The 18,815-nt window shown below is 45.4% G+C and overlaps 1 long non-coding RNA gene across 1 annotated transcript; it reads right to left on the bottom strand.

The window, feature by feature from the left end:
• Positions 1 to 719: 719 nt before the first annotated feature.
• LOC139046244 (uncharacterized) lies at positions 720 to 2,189 on the bottom strand. Its single transcript, XR_011506078.1, has 3 exons — positions 2,062 to 2,189; positions 1,761 to 1,857; positions 720 to 1,676 (listed from the first exon to the last, which is right to left on the bottom strand). It is a non-coding gene; the product is annotated as an uncharacterized lncRNA (long non-coding RNA).
• Positions 2,190 to 18,815: the final 16,626 nt, after the last annotated feature.

Below are 18,815 nucleotides of genomic sequence, written 5' to 3'. Positions count from 1 at the left end.
GTTTCTCTTGCCTGAGTAGATATGGTATTTGAGAAGATACTGCTAAGATGGAGGTACCGATGTAACAGTGTACTGCCTATATTTTCTTCTAGGAGTTTTATAGTTTCACGTCTCACATTAACATCATTAATCCATTTTGAGTTAATTTTTGTCTTTACTGTAAGACAATGCTCTGCTTTCATTCTTTTGCACACAACTGGCCAGTTTTCCCAACACCATTCATTGAAGAGACTTAACCCTCTCTTACTATTGTAGTAAATTACCAAGATGATCTTTGTGATCTCCTGGGATGTGCAGAAATCACAAAGATTAGAGATTGTCTGCATTATCCCTGGTGGTAATCAGTAAGAAAACCCTTCTTAAGATTCTGGGCCTTAAATCCAAATGGGCCAGGCTGCTCATATTTGAGCTAAAACTCTCCTCTTTAAGCATCATTAATCACAAGGCACATAAAACTGATGGAAAGTTTTAGGGACAAGAGACAAGAACAGCCAGAAGGACATTAAATAATACCATTGCTTACAGAAATGGAAGGATAATCTTCAGAAGTCTCTAACAGAGAGAATTAGGAATCAGGGAGAAAAAGACTTTGAGTGCTAAAGCAAATGATTTTAATTGAACCCTTTACTTCAGATATTCTTATTTCTGCTAGAGCTTATTATGCTAAAGCAAAATGTTAAGCACATTCTTGAAAGTTTATGTAAGCGCTAAGCTTCCTTTTGGATTTTTTGGGGGGTTACCATTCAGAATGAATGGGGTCAAGGAGAGGAGGGGCTGAAAATGGTGGGAGAGACAGACGTGCTTGCTGAAAAAAATGGGATCAAATATCAGCCACAAAACTTTTCCCAGAGAACCCTAGCCTAGAGCTAAAAGTGGGGTCACCATTATGTTATAAAACAGAATCCCCCTGGATCTGTTTTCCTCTGCCAAATGGGAAAGTCGGCTCCTCTTGAATTCCTTCCAAGTGGTCAAAAGGAGTATTTGGGGTGTCCACAGGTGCCACGGAAAGTTGTGCGCTTGATTCCCTGAGGCATCTAGCACCTTCCTCCTCTCTTGGTGATACACTTGGAAGGGATAAGTCTTGTGAGCTCTCACACCAAAAGAGCCCTTTCTGCTGCTGACTCTCACAGAGATAGAAAAGGAGCCATTCCCCCTGCTTTACAGACGTGTTTATCACAGCCCTTGTGTTCTATGACTCAGGCCTTGAGGAGGGGCCTGGGTCATGGCACCTTTGGGTGGCCAAGTCTGAGGAATATTTCAAATCATCTCCCTTTCTTTGTTCTTTCTCAGCCTGAGTGCCAGCTCCCTCTCTTCTCTGAGGCTGAGGTCTTCCTAGGAGGCTCCTCTGTGGCTTATTTGAAGTTGGAGATGCTTCCTCCACCACTCCTCAGAACTTCCAAGTCCTATCTGAAGCCCAAGTAAACACAGCTTCAGTTCACACTGAGCCCCCTCTCGCAGTAACGCTTGTCTCTCTATTTCATCCTTTCTAAGCTGGCTCGAAAACTTTGTTGAGCCAAGGGCAACAATGCAGGTATGGAGTGGGCAGACAGCAGCTGTTGTTACCTTAGCTAGAGCTTATGTCCTCACAGGCTGACTTTGGAGTGGATCGGAAGGGCAAGCTACCGCCAGGATCCATTATGGTGCTTCCTGCTTCCTCTTCAGGGACGCTCAAGTGCCTATTTGGAAAGACCCCAAAGAGGAGGAGGAAGGAAATTGGAGAAAAGAAAGAAAAGATTTTACATAAAATTTAAAGGACTTACAGGCACTTCAAGGCCACTCCTTGCTTTTTGGATGCCCACGGCTGAGTAGCACCAAGTCTCAGATTCCATCTGTCCTCCAGGCCAGGCACACTTGAACCTGGGAAAGTGGCAAGAGGGCCTTTCTTGTCTTGGTGGGTAGCTGAGCTGAGTGACTGCACCACAGGAAAACAGCAAGATATTTTCCCCTTTGTACAAACCACCCTACAAGCTCTCTCCACATTCAGTGTCCCTCTACTGCCTCTGCATTACGGGAAGTAACTACTTCCCAGCCTGGCCTCCAATTCTACAGTATTTGGCTCACCTCACCCCTTCAGGATGCTCCTCTGCACACTTCCACTGCACACACCATATCTGCAAGCGTCCTGTACCCCTTCTCTTGTTCTTGAACTCTCTTGTTCTTCCCTCATGAAGTGAATGCCTTCCTCCTGCCCCTGTCTGTCAAAGTGCTAACTCATTCAGCCAACGGTTCAGCTTAAGAGCTTCTGCCATCAAAGTGTGCCTTTGCTGTGCCAGAGGTCACCTCTCATGTGTCTGTGTCTTCCCACAGCACCCTGTTCTCTCATCAGGGAACCTGTACTCCATATGTCATAGTTGTTAGTACACATGTCTTATCTTCTAGTAAAGTCTTTGAAAGTGCTATTGACCTTATTCATATTTTTGCAGAATACCTTGTATATTGTTCTGCTCACAGTAGGTGCTTAAAACATGTCTATTTAGTTGAATAGTTTGCCCCAGGCCATGCAAACACAGTCAACAATGAGTCAGGAAGGCTGGACCTTGCAGTGCGTCTGAATTTGCATTGTCCTAAGGCGGGGGGTCGGGGCAGGGGTGAGTAAATTAGAGTGGGGACTCAAATTGTAGGGGCAATTCAGACACCATCACAAAATGAGTCTAGTTTGTCTCAGTCACTTAGAGTTAAGCTTTGATCCAATCCTTTTTCTTTGAATAAAAAGTAGAACAGGGAGAGAGAAGAAATAAAGGAACATTTGAGATGTGTTTCAATTATTAATGAGTATTTGAGTTATGAATAAGGAAGTCACAAATCGAATTGAATGCTTATCACTCATTCAATCAGTAAGCATGCCCTGGACAAATATTTGGTGAGCACCAACCATGCGCTGTGCCCTCTACCTGTGATATATGGTGAGTGATGGGGCCATAGCCCCTGACCTCACAGGGCACACATGCGAGCATCTATGATGTACTGGCACTTGAGGATGAAGCAGATGGGGATGATGAAAGTGAGTTCCGGCCCCCTTGGGCCCTCAACATGGGGGTGCAAGGCAGAGCTCACCTATGACTTCACTGGAGTGTGACAAAGGCTGGGAGAGGAGTAAGCATAGTTCAAGAAGGGGAGCCAAGGGGGCAAATGGAGCCCAGGCTGTGGAGGGTCAGGGAGCTGCTGCCAGACCTCAAGGGATCTGAGGGTATTCCTGGGGGTTGATGGTAGAGGAATCTCGAAGCCCAGGGAACGGAGAAAGAAAACACAGATGCAGCTTGCCAATCAGATTGGCCTGGGTCCAAATCCCAGGTCTGCTAATTCTGGTGGCTGTGACTATTATTATTATTATTTTAACTTTTTATTAAGATTATGATAGTTTACAACCTTGTGAAATTTCAGTTGTACATTATTGTTAGTCATGTTGTAGGTGCACCACTTCACCCTTTGTGCCCACCCTCCACCCCACCCCCTTTCCCCTGGTAACCACCAATCAGTTCTCTTTGTCTACATGTTTAACTTCCACCTGTGAGTGGAGTCATACAGAGTTTGTCTTTCTCTATCTAGCTTATTTCACTTAACATAATACCCTTAAGGTCCATCCATGTTGTTGTGAATGGGATGATTTTGTCCTTTTTTATGGCTGAGTAGTATTCCATTGTATATATATATATATACCATATCTTCTTTATCCAATCATCAGTTGCTGGGCACTTAGGCTGCTTCCATGTCTTGGCTTATGACTATTGTTTTTATCAACCACAGCGTGCTCATCAGTACGAGTGAGCAGGGCACGTTTGGGGAGTTCAGTTCAGCATGGTCAGAGTGGGAGTCCGAGGCCCTGGGGTTGGAAATGTTGCTGGAGAAATTTAGAGCAGCTAGTGTAATATTCTGCTTTTCTAACGTTTTACGGCATTGGCATCAGTGTTTTTGGCCACCTTGTTTTCTGTGGAATTAGCAGCAAAGCTTGGGAAGGCAGATGCACCCCTTGAGGGCCCAGAACTGAGACCCTCTTGAGCTCCCAGTAGTGTGACCTTGAGAAACAATTGCCTTGCAGACCCTGGAGAAGGCATCTGTGAAAACACACCGCAAATCCTTCCTCTTTGTTCTGGGTCACGCGGGGCAGAAGTGATCTGCACTTGGTATTCCACTATCGCCTTTCTGAGCCTGGCTGTGACAGCCACACAGAGGGGTGACCTTGAGGACACTGAGTTGCTTTTCAGCTGTTTTGTCTGGGCAGTCTCCTGGTTTTTGTTCCAAACTAATTTTGAGAGGGCCGGGCCAGCATCACTGCAGCTTCCCCCTCTCTCATCGGCCGCTCCCACAGCTCACAGGGCTCTTCCTTTTCCTGCACATCTGAAATCTCTTGGGGCCATTTGTCCCCTGGGGAGAGGCAAGGTGGCATTGGGGTGTCAATTTCAGCTCAAAAGTAGTGAAGTCCCAAATGAATCTCATGGGCTGATGTGAGACCCCTGAGAGTTCAAGAAGGGGATGGGGGATGAAGAAGGCATGGGGCTATTTGTCCCTGGTCATTGTCGCAAAGAATGTCACATTTAGACTTTTGATCTTCTCTATGAAGGAGGTTGTACTCATAATGATTTCTTTGTGGTTAAAGTATAATAAATATGTTGCCCTGGTTTTTATTTTTTCATAGGCTTGCTCTGCCCACTCTTTCCTCCAAATGGAAGTGGCCCAAGTCTCTCTCAACCTATCCGTGGTTCCTTCAGGCTCACAGGTGGGTCTCATGGGTCTACGGCCTCACCAGGTGAGTGATCACATCAGTACACAGGTGAAAGACCTGGAGGGACCTGAAGTCAGGGTTGAAAAGAAGAAAGGAAGAGCAGCTGGGAGGAGTGACAAGTGAGGACAGAATCACCTATGCAATTTTTTTCTGTCTGTTTTTGCCTGAGGGTGCCCAGGCCATCTTTCATGGAGGTCTGCCTCTTCATGCATCTCCTACCTCTGCACGTTGCCAAGGTCCAGCCTTGACTATATACAGGTTAAGGCTAAATATTTGAAATGGGTACAAGGGCAACCATTTGACCAGCACCAGAAAGAAAATGCAGTATTTTCTTACTTTGATGAACCCAGAATGCAAGTCTGTCATTTTAAAACGGTCATTTTGGTACAAAGAAAGCTCAGGGGCATTTTGGCCTGTTATTTCCCCTATTTGTGGGGGCTGAAGCTGGAAATGAGGATTGAAGAGCCTGGTCCAGGGCGAGAGGCCTCTCACAGTTGGCCAGGACCCGTGTCCAGATGAGGAAGGGACCAGGTGACCAACTGTCCTGGTTTCCCTGGGCCTGAGGGAATTCTCGGTGTGCAGGACTTTCGAGGTTAAACCAGGGAAGTCCCGGGTAAACTGGGACAAGTGGGTCACCCTCGGGGACTCATATAGCCAAGTCAACTCCAGTGTGATGGGACATGTCACATGGCCAAATTGGGAGGCCTCCATTTGTGGGTGTGGGGAGCGCTTTGCTACAGAGTATGGTGGACCCAACCCAATTTTCCAGAGCAAGTTATTTATGTCTCATCCTTAAAATAGTTTTGATTTGTTTATGGAATCTGTGTTCTGGAAGGCACCTATGTGCCTCCTTTGTGATTTCTACCTCTGGTAGTACTGTTTCTGTGGATGAGATATACCATGGCTGGGCATTTCTGAACAAGAGTCCTCGTCGTTTTTCCCTATTTGAACAGACTTTTACCAGTCCTGCCCTGCACTGTCTATGCCAGTATATTTCTGACTTTATTTCCACTGACCTCCAGGCCTTTACTAAGAGGAACATCTGTTTAAGCCTTGGAGATAAAAAGATTTCCTTAATTTATTTTCCTTGCTTTCCAGAGGAAAAGAGGGGTGTTGAGAGAAAGGCAGCTGGGGGAGGGAGAGTGAGAGAGAAAAGCGAGATCAGGTTCCTCTGATGAGTGTGCACAGGGGCCCTGGCAACCGTGGAAGCAGACACACGTGGAAGGGGCAGGCACTGGGGGACACAGCCTGGATTGGTAGCCTACCGCTATTTTGGCATCCTTTCTTTGCCCTAATTCTTTCTTTTTTTTTTTCAAGCCTTTAACTTTGACACACTTCCTCTCTCCTCCTTTTCTTTCATTTGTCACTTGTGAGTATTTTGGTCTGACTCAAGAGAAACAGACAGCTGGTGCAGCCTTCATTGCTTCAATAACACCAGGGTGTTTATGTTTGCACTTCCCATCCGATGAGTGGGGTGGGTGTTCAGGAAAGCAGCTTGGTGTTCTGAGCCTTTGTTGGGGGTGGGGGAGAGGTGGACCATGATGGGAATGGCCTTCTCCAAGTTCAAAGTCAAATCGGGAGCCCTAGGGAAGCGCACGTGGTGAATAGTGTGTCCGTGACAGGGAGAGGAGGGCGTGGGGGTGGCCAACAACTGAATCATTTGATATCTGGGATTATGCTAGACAGCTACCTCTGAAAAGAGGCCGGGCCACCATGATTTTGTAGGTAGTAATGGGTTATTAGGGAAGGTAATGATTTTTTTTGAAACTTCCAACAAGGATGGCATCATTACAAAATTCATCCACCTCAGCAGCAAGCTGAGTCCTGGCTTCCCCTCTAGGCATTCTCAGGACCTCTCATGACCCCCAGAGTAGTGTTTTCAGCCTTGGCAGCGCATTGGAATCACCTGGGAGCTTAAACTACTTATGGCTGGGGCCCACTCCTGAGATTTTTATTTCTTTGCCATTGGATGAGACCTGGGCCTCAGGATATTTAAAAGCTTCCTAGGTGACTGTCATGTGCAGCAAATTTTGAGAACTGTCGCCTTAGAGACTCAAAGTGTGGCCGCTGAGCCAGCACCTAGCAACACCTGGGAACCTGTAAGAAGTGCGGAATCAGACTCCACCCCAGCCTGAATCGGAATCTGCGTTTTACTAAGATCCCCAAGTGAGGTGCATGCCTAGTAAAGGTTGAGAAGCTAGTGTCAGATCCTCTGACCCTAGGCAGGCGGGACCGGCCGACAGTTTTGCTGAGCTGTTACGGTAGTTAAAAGCCATTGAGTGGTTAAGAACTCTACCTGGATTTGAACCCTTGCTCTTCTGTTTATTGGTTGTGAGGTATTGGGCAAGTCAGTAACCTCTTGGTACTTCAGTTTCCTCATCTGCAAAATGGGGACAATATGTACACATGTCTTACCAGGTGGCTATGAAGAGAAACTACACAGGAAGCACTTTCCACAGTGTCTGGCACACAGCGGGGGCTGTGTGTTAGCTGTCATTGCTACTACGAAGATGTACTGATTTCGTCGTTAGGACTGAAGGATTTTTATCAAACTAAAGTTCCTTGGGGAATTATACAGAGAGTGGATGGGAGAGAGGGTCAACTTTAGTTAAGCTATAACAATATTTTGTTTTGATTTTCTGATAAAATCAACCCCCAAAGATTTTCCAGCAAGCATTATGCGAGACTGCATAAATAATAAAACTGCAACCTTTTTTTTCCCCCGTGATAGTTTCAGAGATGTATTCTGGGAATGGGGTGTTGAGCATCAGAGACAAATCACCTCCTTTGAGCTCTCCAGGTTACAGCCCCTTGGTGAACCATTCCTCCATCCCCAGGGCCAGCCAGCCTGCTTCTGGGAAGCTGCAGACACATTTCCACTATATGAGAGCAGGCCCAGAGCCAGCCTTGAGGTTCTTGGCCCAATAAAAAAAATGCAATCCTAGGCAGAGCCTGGCCTCAATGACTCACTGCTCGAAAGAATATAATTCACATATCTAGATGAGAGCCTCATACAGTTGCTGGACACTGTTTCAATGAGTGGAGTGTTACTGACAGCCAATCAGGATCATTAGTCAAAAGTATGACCTCAGTTCCAGCCAATCAGGCTGTTCCCAGAACTACTGGCTCTTCCGCAGGTTTCCTGTTATTTGTAACTCATTTGGAGGACATGGGTCAGGGACACATGTGGAACAACGTGCTGAGGACTCTAGTTTCTTTTGCTTTGCAAACCTAGGGACATAACTGGAGAAGGTTTTGCAAAGAGGAGCCAGGAGATGCTGCTTGAAAAAAGGGTTTTGTGGTTGCATACGTTGAGAACTGCTGCCTGTTACATCCTTCTCAAGAAGACCTGGCACACAATTAGTGTATTATAGATGGGGAGTGGTCATGCTATAAAGAAAGCTCTGCAACTTTGTCTTACTCAAGTGTTTATAAGGATATGTGCTGTGGATCCATATTTTTAAAGAATGTCTATTGAACGTCTGGCTAAAGTAATGTTTCACATTAAAAATTTTGCGAGCTGCTTAGAGAATTCTGAATTCTGCAGCCCAATGTCTCTGCTATTTATATTGCCTTCAATCAACCAATCAATCAATCACTTAATTTAACTCTGGGTTCTGGACGACTTTACAGGGCATCATTAAGGAGGGCCTCTCTGAGGAGGTTACATTTACCCTGAACCTTGAAGGATGAGAAGGAGCCAGCCTTGTGAAGAGCTGGGCAAGAGCACAGCGTGGGGGAGGGAGTGAACAAAACAATGGCAGATATGTAGACAGGAACCAGAATACGCAGAGCCTTCTGGCCCGTAGTAAAATGCCTGGACTTTTCCTTCAGTGTAATGAGAAGCCATTGAAGGATTTCCAGCAAGGATGTGACATGACTTGGTTAATTTTAGAACTATAACTTTGCCTGCTGAGTGGAAAATGATCTATAGAATTTAGAAGGGAATAGGACAGATTATGTTTTGTAAATATGGCTGCGAACAATAGTGTTCATCCCACATCTTGAATCTTCAGAGGTTCCATCAAGAGATGAGTCTAATTGGCCTCCCCTGGAACGTAGGCGGGCTTGTGACTTGCTTGTAATCAATAGAATTTAGCAGAAGTCCAGCTCCCCATTCCCCTGGAGGCTGCCATGCTGTGAGGAAGCCAAAACGCATGGAGAGGCTCCATGTTGGTGCTCCAATTGGCAGCCCTGGCCTTGAGTTCTCCCAGCCCAGAGGTCAGGGATGTGAGTGAACAAGCTTTTAGATGATTCTAGCTTCCAGCTGTCAAGACACCCTCAGCCTTTGTATCTTCCCGGGTGAGCCCCAGACGTCAGGGAGCGGAGACAGGCGTCCTTGCTGTGCCCTTTCCAAATTCTTGGTCAACAGAATTGTGAGCAAGTTAAAGTGGTTGTTTGAAGCTGCTGAGTGTTGGGGTAATTTATTATGCAGCAAGAGTGAGGAGAACAGAGAGCATAGGTTGGAGGCTGTTGCAGTGGTTTGGGCAGGAGAAGATGATGTCTTGAATTTAGGATTGTCAATTCCCATCAACTATAGATCACACTAGGAACATAGCTGTATTTTTAAAAAGTTAGATTTATTACTTGCTTCAACAAGGCAGCCTGCACACCATGGGGAACCATGGAGTGACTCAAAAAGAGCAGGTGGGGAAGGAGTGCTTAGAAGACCTTGGGGGCTGGAGTTAGCCAGAGATGCTCTTGGCAGGAATTGACCAGAATTTTGCAATCTTGGAAGCTGCTGCAACAGTGAGGGGTCTTATGTTGAGAACCCATGAATCTGTGTACAAGTACTGAGGTTTGTGTCTCAGATCAGTCTGTCTTGTCTCACCTCGAACATATGGGTCCAAATGAACTGGCATGCAAAGGGTTTGTGCTTTAGATAGTCTGGGATGCACATCGTGGCTTGGTCTCGCACAGATTATCCGTTTGTAAATCAGGGTACATTTTGCACGTTGTGGTTTCTGTTTCAGTTCTAAATTCTCCTCAACAGCTTCGCTGCCAGCTGTTCATTTTAAGAGTGAGATTATGATTACGTTAAAAACAAAGACTCCTGATCTTTAAGAGACACGAATGGAAATATTGACAGTCCAAATCGGCAGTTCTCAAATGTTTGGGTCTCAGGACATCGATCTACTTAAAAATATTGAAGACCCCAAAGGGCATTTTTTAATGTGAATTACAGCTGTTGATACTTACTATATTGGAAATGAAAACTTAAAACATTTAAAAGTATTTAATTAATAACACATTCATATTTATTAATTTACTTATAGCTCGTGACGTTTTTGTGAAAAATAGCTATATTTTAAAAAAATGTGAGAAGAGTGCCGTTGTTTTCCATTTTTGCAAATCTTGCAAAATTTTGATATTCTGGCTTAATAGAAGATGACTGGATTCTCTATCTGCTTCTGAATTTACTGTTTCAATATGTTGTTTTAGTTGGTGCATATGAAAAAAATTCGACCTCATGTAAGTATGTAGTTGGTAAAGGCAGGAGCATTTTAATAAACTTTTTCAGATCATTGTGGATATTATTCTTTGATACTACATCAAATGTGGTCATTTCTATTTGTAATCATCTCAATGAACTTTTTGTACTCTCTTACGCTGCAATCCATTGTTCTATATTGTACTTTAAATGGATCTTTTACCCATGTAAGATTTCGTATTATCATTCATGGGTCATTTGCAAATATTGGTTTACTGAATATACAGATCTTTCAAATGCTGGCGCACTGCATGACACAATATTAAAAAAACCCCACATTTGTTAATATCATCACTGATCTGGAAGCTGTCAAACTCATTGGTGGCAGATATGATTATTCCAGAATTCTAATTTTTGCCTTAAAGTTTGAAATTTATCATTGGCCGCAAATGCTATCAGTTGTTTTCCTTGAAATGACAGGCTCACTTCACTCATTTTTGAGAAAATATGGGTCAAGACCCAAGTCCAAATAAGCAGAGTTTGTCCTTTAGCCAGACTTTCAAGTAAAAATGGTATTCCATGAAAAAAGTGTCTAGTTTAGCTGGTCACTCAAACATTTGCACAAGTGCTTTTCCTTGAGGCAACAATTGTGTTTGGTGTGCAGTGTAAGCACTTCATGCATACTTCCATTTTGTCACACAATATTCCAAAGACGTCAACTTAAAAGTTGAGATTTAATAAAGTCCATAATGTTTGCTATGTCATCAAGGACATCTAAGTGCAGCTGGTGTTTATTTTAATGGGACAGAGTGGGAGTACAGAATACAATGTTGCAATGCTGACTTGATTCATGCTAAGGCACCAACAGTTTACCCACCATTGCTTTTGCACCATTCATGCAAGTGTCAAGACAGTAAAGAAGCCAAATAATGCCTCAATATTATAATAAAAATGATCTATTATGATAGATTTGTCCTCACAGATTCCCTGAAAGGGTCTTAGAGACCCCCAGGAGTCTAGGGATCATACTTTGAGACCTAGGGTATGTTTCAAAATAATCCAAGGAGGAGGGAGGGGAAGGGGGTATAGATGAAACAAGACTGGCCTTGAGTTGATAACTGTTGAAGTTGGGTCACGGGTACGTAGGAGTTCATTATACTATTCTGTCCACTTTCCTATGTGTTTGAACTTTTCCAAAGTAAAAGTTGGGATGAAAAGGATTGAATCCTAGGACTCTAGTTTTAAGTCTCCAAGGGGACAACAGTGCTGTTTACTGATGGGGAAGACTCGGGGACCAGGGACAGGTTTGGATGTGGGAATTTAAGAGTTCTCTTCAGGACACATTACAACTGAGATGCTGGTGGGGCGTCCACTTTGGGTGTGGGTCCGGAGCATGGGATCTCCAGCATGTAGCTGTTATTTTAAGCCATGCAACTGGCTCAGGGTGAGAATGTGGAGAGAGGGGAAGGTCCAGTTAAGCAGCCTCCTCAATGCTCTGAGCTTGCTGTTTGGGCCCTGGCTAATTGCCTCCAACTCTTGAGAGCCTTCACAGGCCTTCCTCTGCTCCCAGAGCTTGGCACTGCCCCCTTGGAATTCAACATGTCATCCTCTCATGCTCCGATTATCTTCTGGGATTAGGGGGTATTAAGAGGGCCAAGGAGAAGACGGCAGCTTTTGGATTTCCTTGGAAAGCTCTCAGCAGATCTTATCCCTTCTCCATCTGTTATGATGGGAGTTAGTGGGAGGGGCAGGGATCACAGGAAAGTGTAAATTAACAGAGACTCTTTAAGTCTAATTTTGACTGGTGTTTGTAAACTCGACCCACCAAAATATCTGCTGGAGCTGTTCAGAGTTTAGCTGTTGTCATGTTTGAGGCTAGTCTGGCAGTGAAGAATTAACTTCTGGAATTCAACCAACATGGGTTCAAATCTCTGCTCCTTCCCCTTACTGGCTGTGTGACCTGGGGTGAATTGCTAAACTCCTCCAAGTCCTAATTTCCTCAAGTCTAAAATGGAAAGAAAACAAAGCACCTTCTTCACTGGTTTGGAGGGAGGAAGAATAAGGCAATGCATTCAAAGGGTTTGGCACACACAAGTATTCAGCTAATGTTGGTTTGTCTTCTCCTCTTTATCCTTGCCCCTCCCTCTGGTGGACTTGATGTTGAGCAGTTGGATGGAATGAAGAGGGGAAGCAGTGACTCATGCAGGTGGCCAGATGGCTCTAGGAGTGGCTGTTTTTATTGGTCTTGGATCTTCCCTACCATTCTTTCAGCCAAGAGTTCCCAGACCCAGCTCTCAATGACTTATCAAAGAAGAAAACCAGATCCATCTGGAGCCAAGTGAAGTCTTTCTGCCTAGAACATTTGGGAGCCCCTAGTGCCCTGAAGAGCATCATTGCCTTCCAGGCACAGGATGAATGAGGCCAGGCAGCGCCTGCTGCTCCCCACCTTGCTCAATTTTACAGAGCTGACATGCCGACTACAGCCCCTGCAAGTCCCAGCTCCTGCACATTATTGCAACTGAGTTTATAGGGGCCTGTCTCACATTCAGCATGTGCTCCTCTGCTCTGAGTCATTGCCTTTTGGTCATTACCATCAAAAATTTTCCAGAAAGGATAACTAGACTTCTGTCCAGTAGATGCTGGGGAGACCTGTACCAGTTAAACTCTTGGTGCCACAGTGGTCTCTTGTCCTGGCATCTCTGATCACCTGGTGTGCATCGTGGGCTTGGTCTAATTGAAAGTCTGTTACTCCACATCTCCTGCTTGCCATTGCTCAGCCACAGGTGTATCCTCATATCCTATTTTCTAGACCTATGTCCTGGGGTAGCCCTGATTCCATGTGGAATATTAAGTGGTGGACTGATAATTGAGAAAGGCATTAAAGAAGGAACTGCTTTGGTAGCTGTATTTGGTCAGACTGGGAAGGTGTCAAGGTAAGTGCAGTTCAAGCCCACCTAGAGTCCCTTTCCCCAGGGAACCGACGATCTCCTAAATGGTCCCCAAGTTATTCATTTAATTCTTTTGATTTCACCAACTCTGAGTGTACATCTTCCTATATCTATATTTCTATTAGTTAAGAATATACTTTATGACAGATGATGACATAAGTGCTGAGGATACAGAAATGCGTGTTGCATTCCCATCCTTCCAGCATTCTCACTCTAGTGGGATGGTCAGAGAGAGCAGGTGTCCACAGGGGCCCATTAGTGACATGCAGGAGAGATGTGGGGCTGGTGCGAGCCATTCTGTCCTCTTACTGACTAAAAGGAAAACAACAGTACAAGTGTGATGATGAATGTCAACTGCCACCCTTCCTCAGTGTTAGGAGACAATGGGATGTTAGCATCCACCTCTGAAACAGCAGGGAACTCGCTCTCTTGTTCTCCACTGTGTTGGCAGGACCTGAGACAGGCTGGCCTGCTGTAGGCACTCAGTCACTGTGATCGATAAGTGAATGAGTGTCAGATGGTGGTGAGCCAGGGAGCACATGCCCTGTGTAAAGGGATCAACTGTGACTTAGATCTAGTTGATTTTGCCATGTAGAAATGTGACCTCAGTCTTATTAGATCTTCTGCGTTTTGTTTTCTAAGGAAAGCCAGAAACCTTGATTTTTAGGTGGAATCTCCAGGTTTAAAAAATATCAACAAAATTAAAATGTGCAAACCATTGGCAGGTGGGCCAAATAAATTTGTCTGCAGGTTAAATGTGGCTTGCAGGCTGTTGTTTTTCAAGCTCTGTAGGGACATCCCTGTAGCTAAAGTGCCAACGAAAGAGGTGAGCTTAAGTGCTGGGCCGACATAGGCAGTGTTTGCCCCCGGGCCTGACCTGGGTGGGGAGCCCTGATGGGCTTTGAGAGAAGCCAAGATCAGATCTGGGGCCTGTGTCAAGTACAGAGATCATCCACAAGAAAATGGATCATTTTATATTACTTGCCATTTTTGTTTGTACTTTAAGTCCCATTGTCCATGGCCAAAGGCACCAGAGAAGCATTCAAAAAGCTTCTTTTCCTTTGACTTCAGGCTCAGGTTTGTGTGTCTCAGGCACGGCAGGAACTGAGGTGCCCCCAAATGGAACACACCCAAAGCCTGCACTGCAAGATCCAAAGGAATTTTCGCAGCACTCAGAAAGGAGGAGTTCCTTAGAGATGGTGTCTGCGGTGCCAAGATGGCAGGAAGAAAACCATCCAAAAGCAAGTTGGCTCTGCTTCCCGGAGCCCTTGAATACTGAGCCCCGAGTGGCGGAGCAGCTCCAAGTAGTGAAACCAAGTAGCGTGTGAAGAGCAGGCTGGTAAGGGAATGTCTGCTGGCACGGCTCCGGCTGGCTGCCCCGAGGGAACTATATTTACATCAGCACTCACAAGGCAAGCTCCACAGCAACATGGGACAAGCTGACTTTGGGCTCGCTGGGGTGTCTGAGGTCGCTGGTCCTTAACTGGGTTCACATGAAGGAGCATTTGTGTGCTGCCCGGCCTAGCCATCAACCATCCGCAGGAAAGATGGACACAGAGTGCGTGCCCAGCTTCCGGGTATGATAACAGAAGTCAAGGGGTACCAGTATTCTGTGTCTAGGAAGACTGATGAAACTGCTGAGATTTGCCTGAACACTGTGCTGTATTAACTTCAGACAGCCTGTGGCTTAGAATTGCGCAGCCCAGGGATGATGGAAATGATCAAACTTGTCTCTTCTCACTGCCTAGAGAAAAGCAAAGGACTGGGTAGAAGCTATCTGTGCTCTCCATAGGTCTGCAGGTGCCGCAGAGATCTCTCCATCCTGGGAGGCTGGAGGAAGGGACCCCAGGAATGGCTCCTCTGACTGGCCAGTAGGTTTGGTAAGGACGTGAGTCCTGCGGCTGAAGTGTTGGTCCAATAGCCAGCAGGGAGGCGAGACCCTGACATTGATTCCCATCTCTATTATAACTTACTGGGGCCTAATCCTAGACGCTCAATTAGTTCCAGCCTTTTCTACCTCAGTGCCTCAGAATCTGAAAGCTATTATTTTTCATTCCTTGCAGTGCTGACTACAGTGTTGGGTACAGAGTGGGAATGGAACATTAAAATAACAACACTTAGAGCTCACGTGCGCCAGGACCTGCGGTTGGCACCTGATGTCCCTTGTCCCGTTTAATCCGCACGATAGTCCTGGGAAGTTACCATTACTATCCCAATTTTGCAGAGGAGAAAGCAGAGGCTCACAGAGATTAAACATGTTTTCATTGCAGTGACAATGTAGAATTTCACCCCAGCCCTGTGATCCTGGAAAATAGCGATGATTCGAAAAATCCCTGATGCCTTGGGGTCTCTGATTTACTGTCAGATCAGGACATCTCCACCCATTCGTCCTGTTCATCCTACATCCCCGTGCCTGGTTCTTCCTAGCCTGGTTGGCTCCATTCAATAAAAGAAAAGGTCCTTGCTCCCTAACCCTTGAGACCTTTGCAGAACTCATGGCTAGAATGCTCTCTATTGCAGTAATCCTTCTCCTATTGCAGTAGTCTCTTTCTCTCCTCTGACAATAATCCTTTAAAATAAAGTCTCTCCTTACCTAAGTCTAACGTCATTTTTAATTTGACAGTAGCTAACATTTACATTTAGGGCCAGGCCCTGTACTAAACCTTTAATAGGCCGTATCTCACTTAACTCTTAAAATAAAACTATGTGCTAATTTCCCATTGCATTTTAGAGACGAAGACTAGGCCTAAGGAGCCTTATCAGGGACTTTAGAACCTGAGTCTGTCTGCCATTTCTATTTCATTCCGTCATGCCTGATGATGCCCATGGTGCATTCTTGGGCCCCCAGGGGGAAACAGATCTGATAAAGAAGAGCGTGTAGCAAACAGGGGCAGGAGGAGGTGGGAATTGTCCAAAGACCAATTATCATGAAATAACTCAGATCTCTAGGTGGGGGCTTAGCCATTTAATCAGAACTCAGGCGGCTCTTTGATTTAACATGAACTTGGCTTTGGGCTCAGCAGGCCTCATGAAGAAGGACACCCATGTGGCTGATACGATTTGTCCCTGGGTTCAGCTACAGCTGGGTCCACGTCTGCATTCCTCCCCACACCTGTGTGATGTGGGGAACCATCTCACCTATTCAAATTGTGTATGGGGAGAACCAGCAAGCAGGAACTTTCTGCCACTTGCCTCAGGCTGGTCCACCAGCTCTTGGAGGGCAAGAAGAGAGCTGGCCTGAGGCCAGCAGGCTCCTGCAGCTCACCTCGCTGATCGGTCAATTCCTCAACTCATGCAGCCAGGCACATTTCCAAGGAAAACCATGAGCCTTGGGTGAACCTTTCTGGCCTCTTGCAGTTAAGCTCAGTTAAAGCTCAATCTACCCAGCGGTGCTGAGTCTCCAGGGGTCGTGGAAGCAGGGCAGCATGGCAGATAGCCGGGCCTTTGGGACTGAAGAGCCTTGACTGTGAATCCCAACTCCAGCACAACTGTGACCTGAAGATGAACTTGGACAAGGTGTTTAACTCCTTGAGCCTTATTTTCATCTTTAAAAGGCTGAGGAGATTTCCATGTGATGTGAGGTTTCAATGAGCTTATCTCCTTCCCTTCTTTCACTCAGTTCACTACCAAGCATTATAGGCTTTAGAATTCTGGAATTGGAAGTGGTTTAGAGATTTGCTACTCAAATGCCTTCATTTTACAGATGAGGAAACTGAGACCCAGAGAGGGGCAAGGATGAGGTCAAAGTCTTACATTTAATTAACAGCAGAACTGAGACTAGGAGCAAGGTGTCCTGACTTGTAGTTTTCAATTTACTGACACTATATTTTTCACTTTCTCTTTCGAATACCTGCATGTGAGGGAGAGAATGTCTGCTTACTTTGTTAGTTGGTTTTCTGGCCTCATTCATTGGCTTCTCCTCAGCCCTGAAAATTTCCAAGCCTGACCTTATTTTGTAGAGTCCCACAGTCTAGATTAGAGATGGTAAATACGTGGCCCATGTGCAACTACGCCCTCAATTAGTTTCCATGGCAGACATCACTAATGGATCCTGATACTTTCTCCTGCTGAGCCCTCAGGCAATCTTAGAAGGCTTCACAATATGGTGCTCCAGGCAGCTACTATCAATTGATCCGTTGACTTTAAGATGAGACCTATTTGTTACTCATTGCCTGAATCTTTTTCTCTCTACAACCTCAAACTATCCATTCCTCTCTGGTCCCATTTTCCCCTGGAATCCGTCTTTGGAGGCTGGATAATTTAATCTAGGATGTTAGAGAGCGCTAGTGAGATACTACATTTTAGCAGTAACATCTGGAAACAATGCTGACCCAAAGACATAACATTTTAATGGTGAAAATATGAGGGCCTGAGGCAGGCAGCATGTCTTTCTCTGGTTATACCAGGCAGACAAACGGCTTTTGAGTCCAAGTTCAACCCTAAGCAACTTACCGGCAGGGTGACTTTGGACGAGTGACTTAATCTCTCTGAGCCTCGCTTCCTTCATCTCCTGAATGTAACCGTTTACGTGAACTAGTACGGTTGTTCTAAATAAAGAAGGCTTCGTCCCCAAAGCAATTCATCCTGCAGAAGCCATTAGCTTTCCCCAGTCCTCCTTCGCGTCCCAGGGTGGTTTGAGGCTGTACGTGGCCAAGAGGTTGTGGTGTCATAGAAGAGCATAGCTTTGGAGTCAGACAGTCCTTTGTTCAGTCTTGCATCTGCCACTGGCTAGTTGTATAATGACCTTGGGCAAGTGACCCAGCCTCTCTGAGAGTCCATCAGATCTCACAGTGTCCTTAAAAGGTTTCAGGGCCTGCCACGTAGTAGATGCAAGCTAATAAATAAATAATGAGTGAATGAATGGAGGGATACATCCAACTAATATTTATTGAGCATCTACAATGTGCCAAGGATGGTGTTGGCGTAAGGTCATAAATAAGGCAGACAGAGAGAGATCCTGTCCTCATGGAATTTAGGAGGCAGCTTATGCTTATAATGATGATTTAGTTTCTTGCAGGTTGAAACAGAACTCTTGCTTTACTGAAGGCTTCCAGCTCTCCCAGCATACTGTGCCCCTGAGTAGGTACCACATCCAGAAGAGAAAGAGCATGATGTCTACCACTCCTCTATAGTGTGTTCTGGGATTAAGATGGAAGAATTGACCCAGCTGTCCTAGTTCTGGACTGGAGCTGGGATGCAGAGGTGCTGCCCTGGTCCGGCGAGAGGCCTATGCCCAGGAGACCACGTTATATCTGTGCCCAGTTTTGGCCATTTCCTGGCTCCCTCCAAGTCACATGGCCCTGGGAGTTTCTGCCAACTCGAAAGCCATCCAAGCAAAGAGCAGAACTTCCCAGGAACAGCTGTAATTTCTCAGTGGGGTGTTTAATTCTGTGGCGACAGTGCAAGGTTCTGTGGAACGAATATCATGTCAATGCTATTTAATAATATGGTGCCCACTGACCATTTAATTACATGGTAATTGTCACTTAGTGGCTGGGTAATTGCATAGTAAGTACCATCTAATTTCAGGGTAAAGGGTAAATACATGATTATATCAGGCTCCTTAGGCACAGTATAGGTCACTCAGGAATTAGGTTTGGATTGACTAAGTATAAATTACCTAGAAATCTGTTCTCGGGTGATTACCCCTGTCATCTTTCCCCAACAAAGCCCCTACTGGTTACCATTCAATTAAAGGGAGATTTCAAGATTTGGG

The sequence above is a fragment of the Equus asinus genome, chromosome 2, assembly GCF_041296235.1.
Source record: "Equus asinus isolate D_3611 breed Donkey chromosome 2, EquAss-T2T_v2, whole genome shotgun sequence".
Taxonomy (NCBI): Eukaryota; Metazoa; Chordata; class Mammalia; order Perissodactyla; family Equidae; genus Equus; species Equus asinus.
Note: the sequence above shows the minus strand (reverse complement) of the source record. Positions and strands in the feature narration are given on the sequence as shown.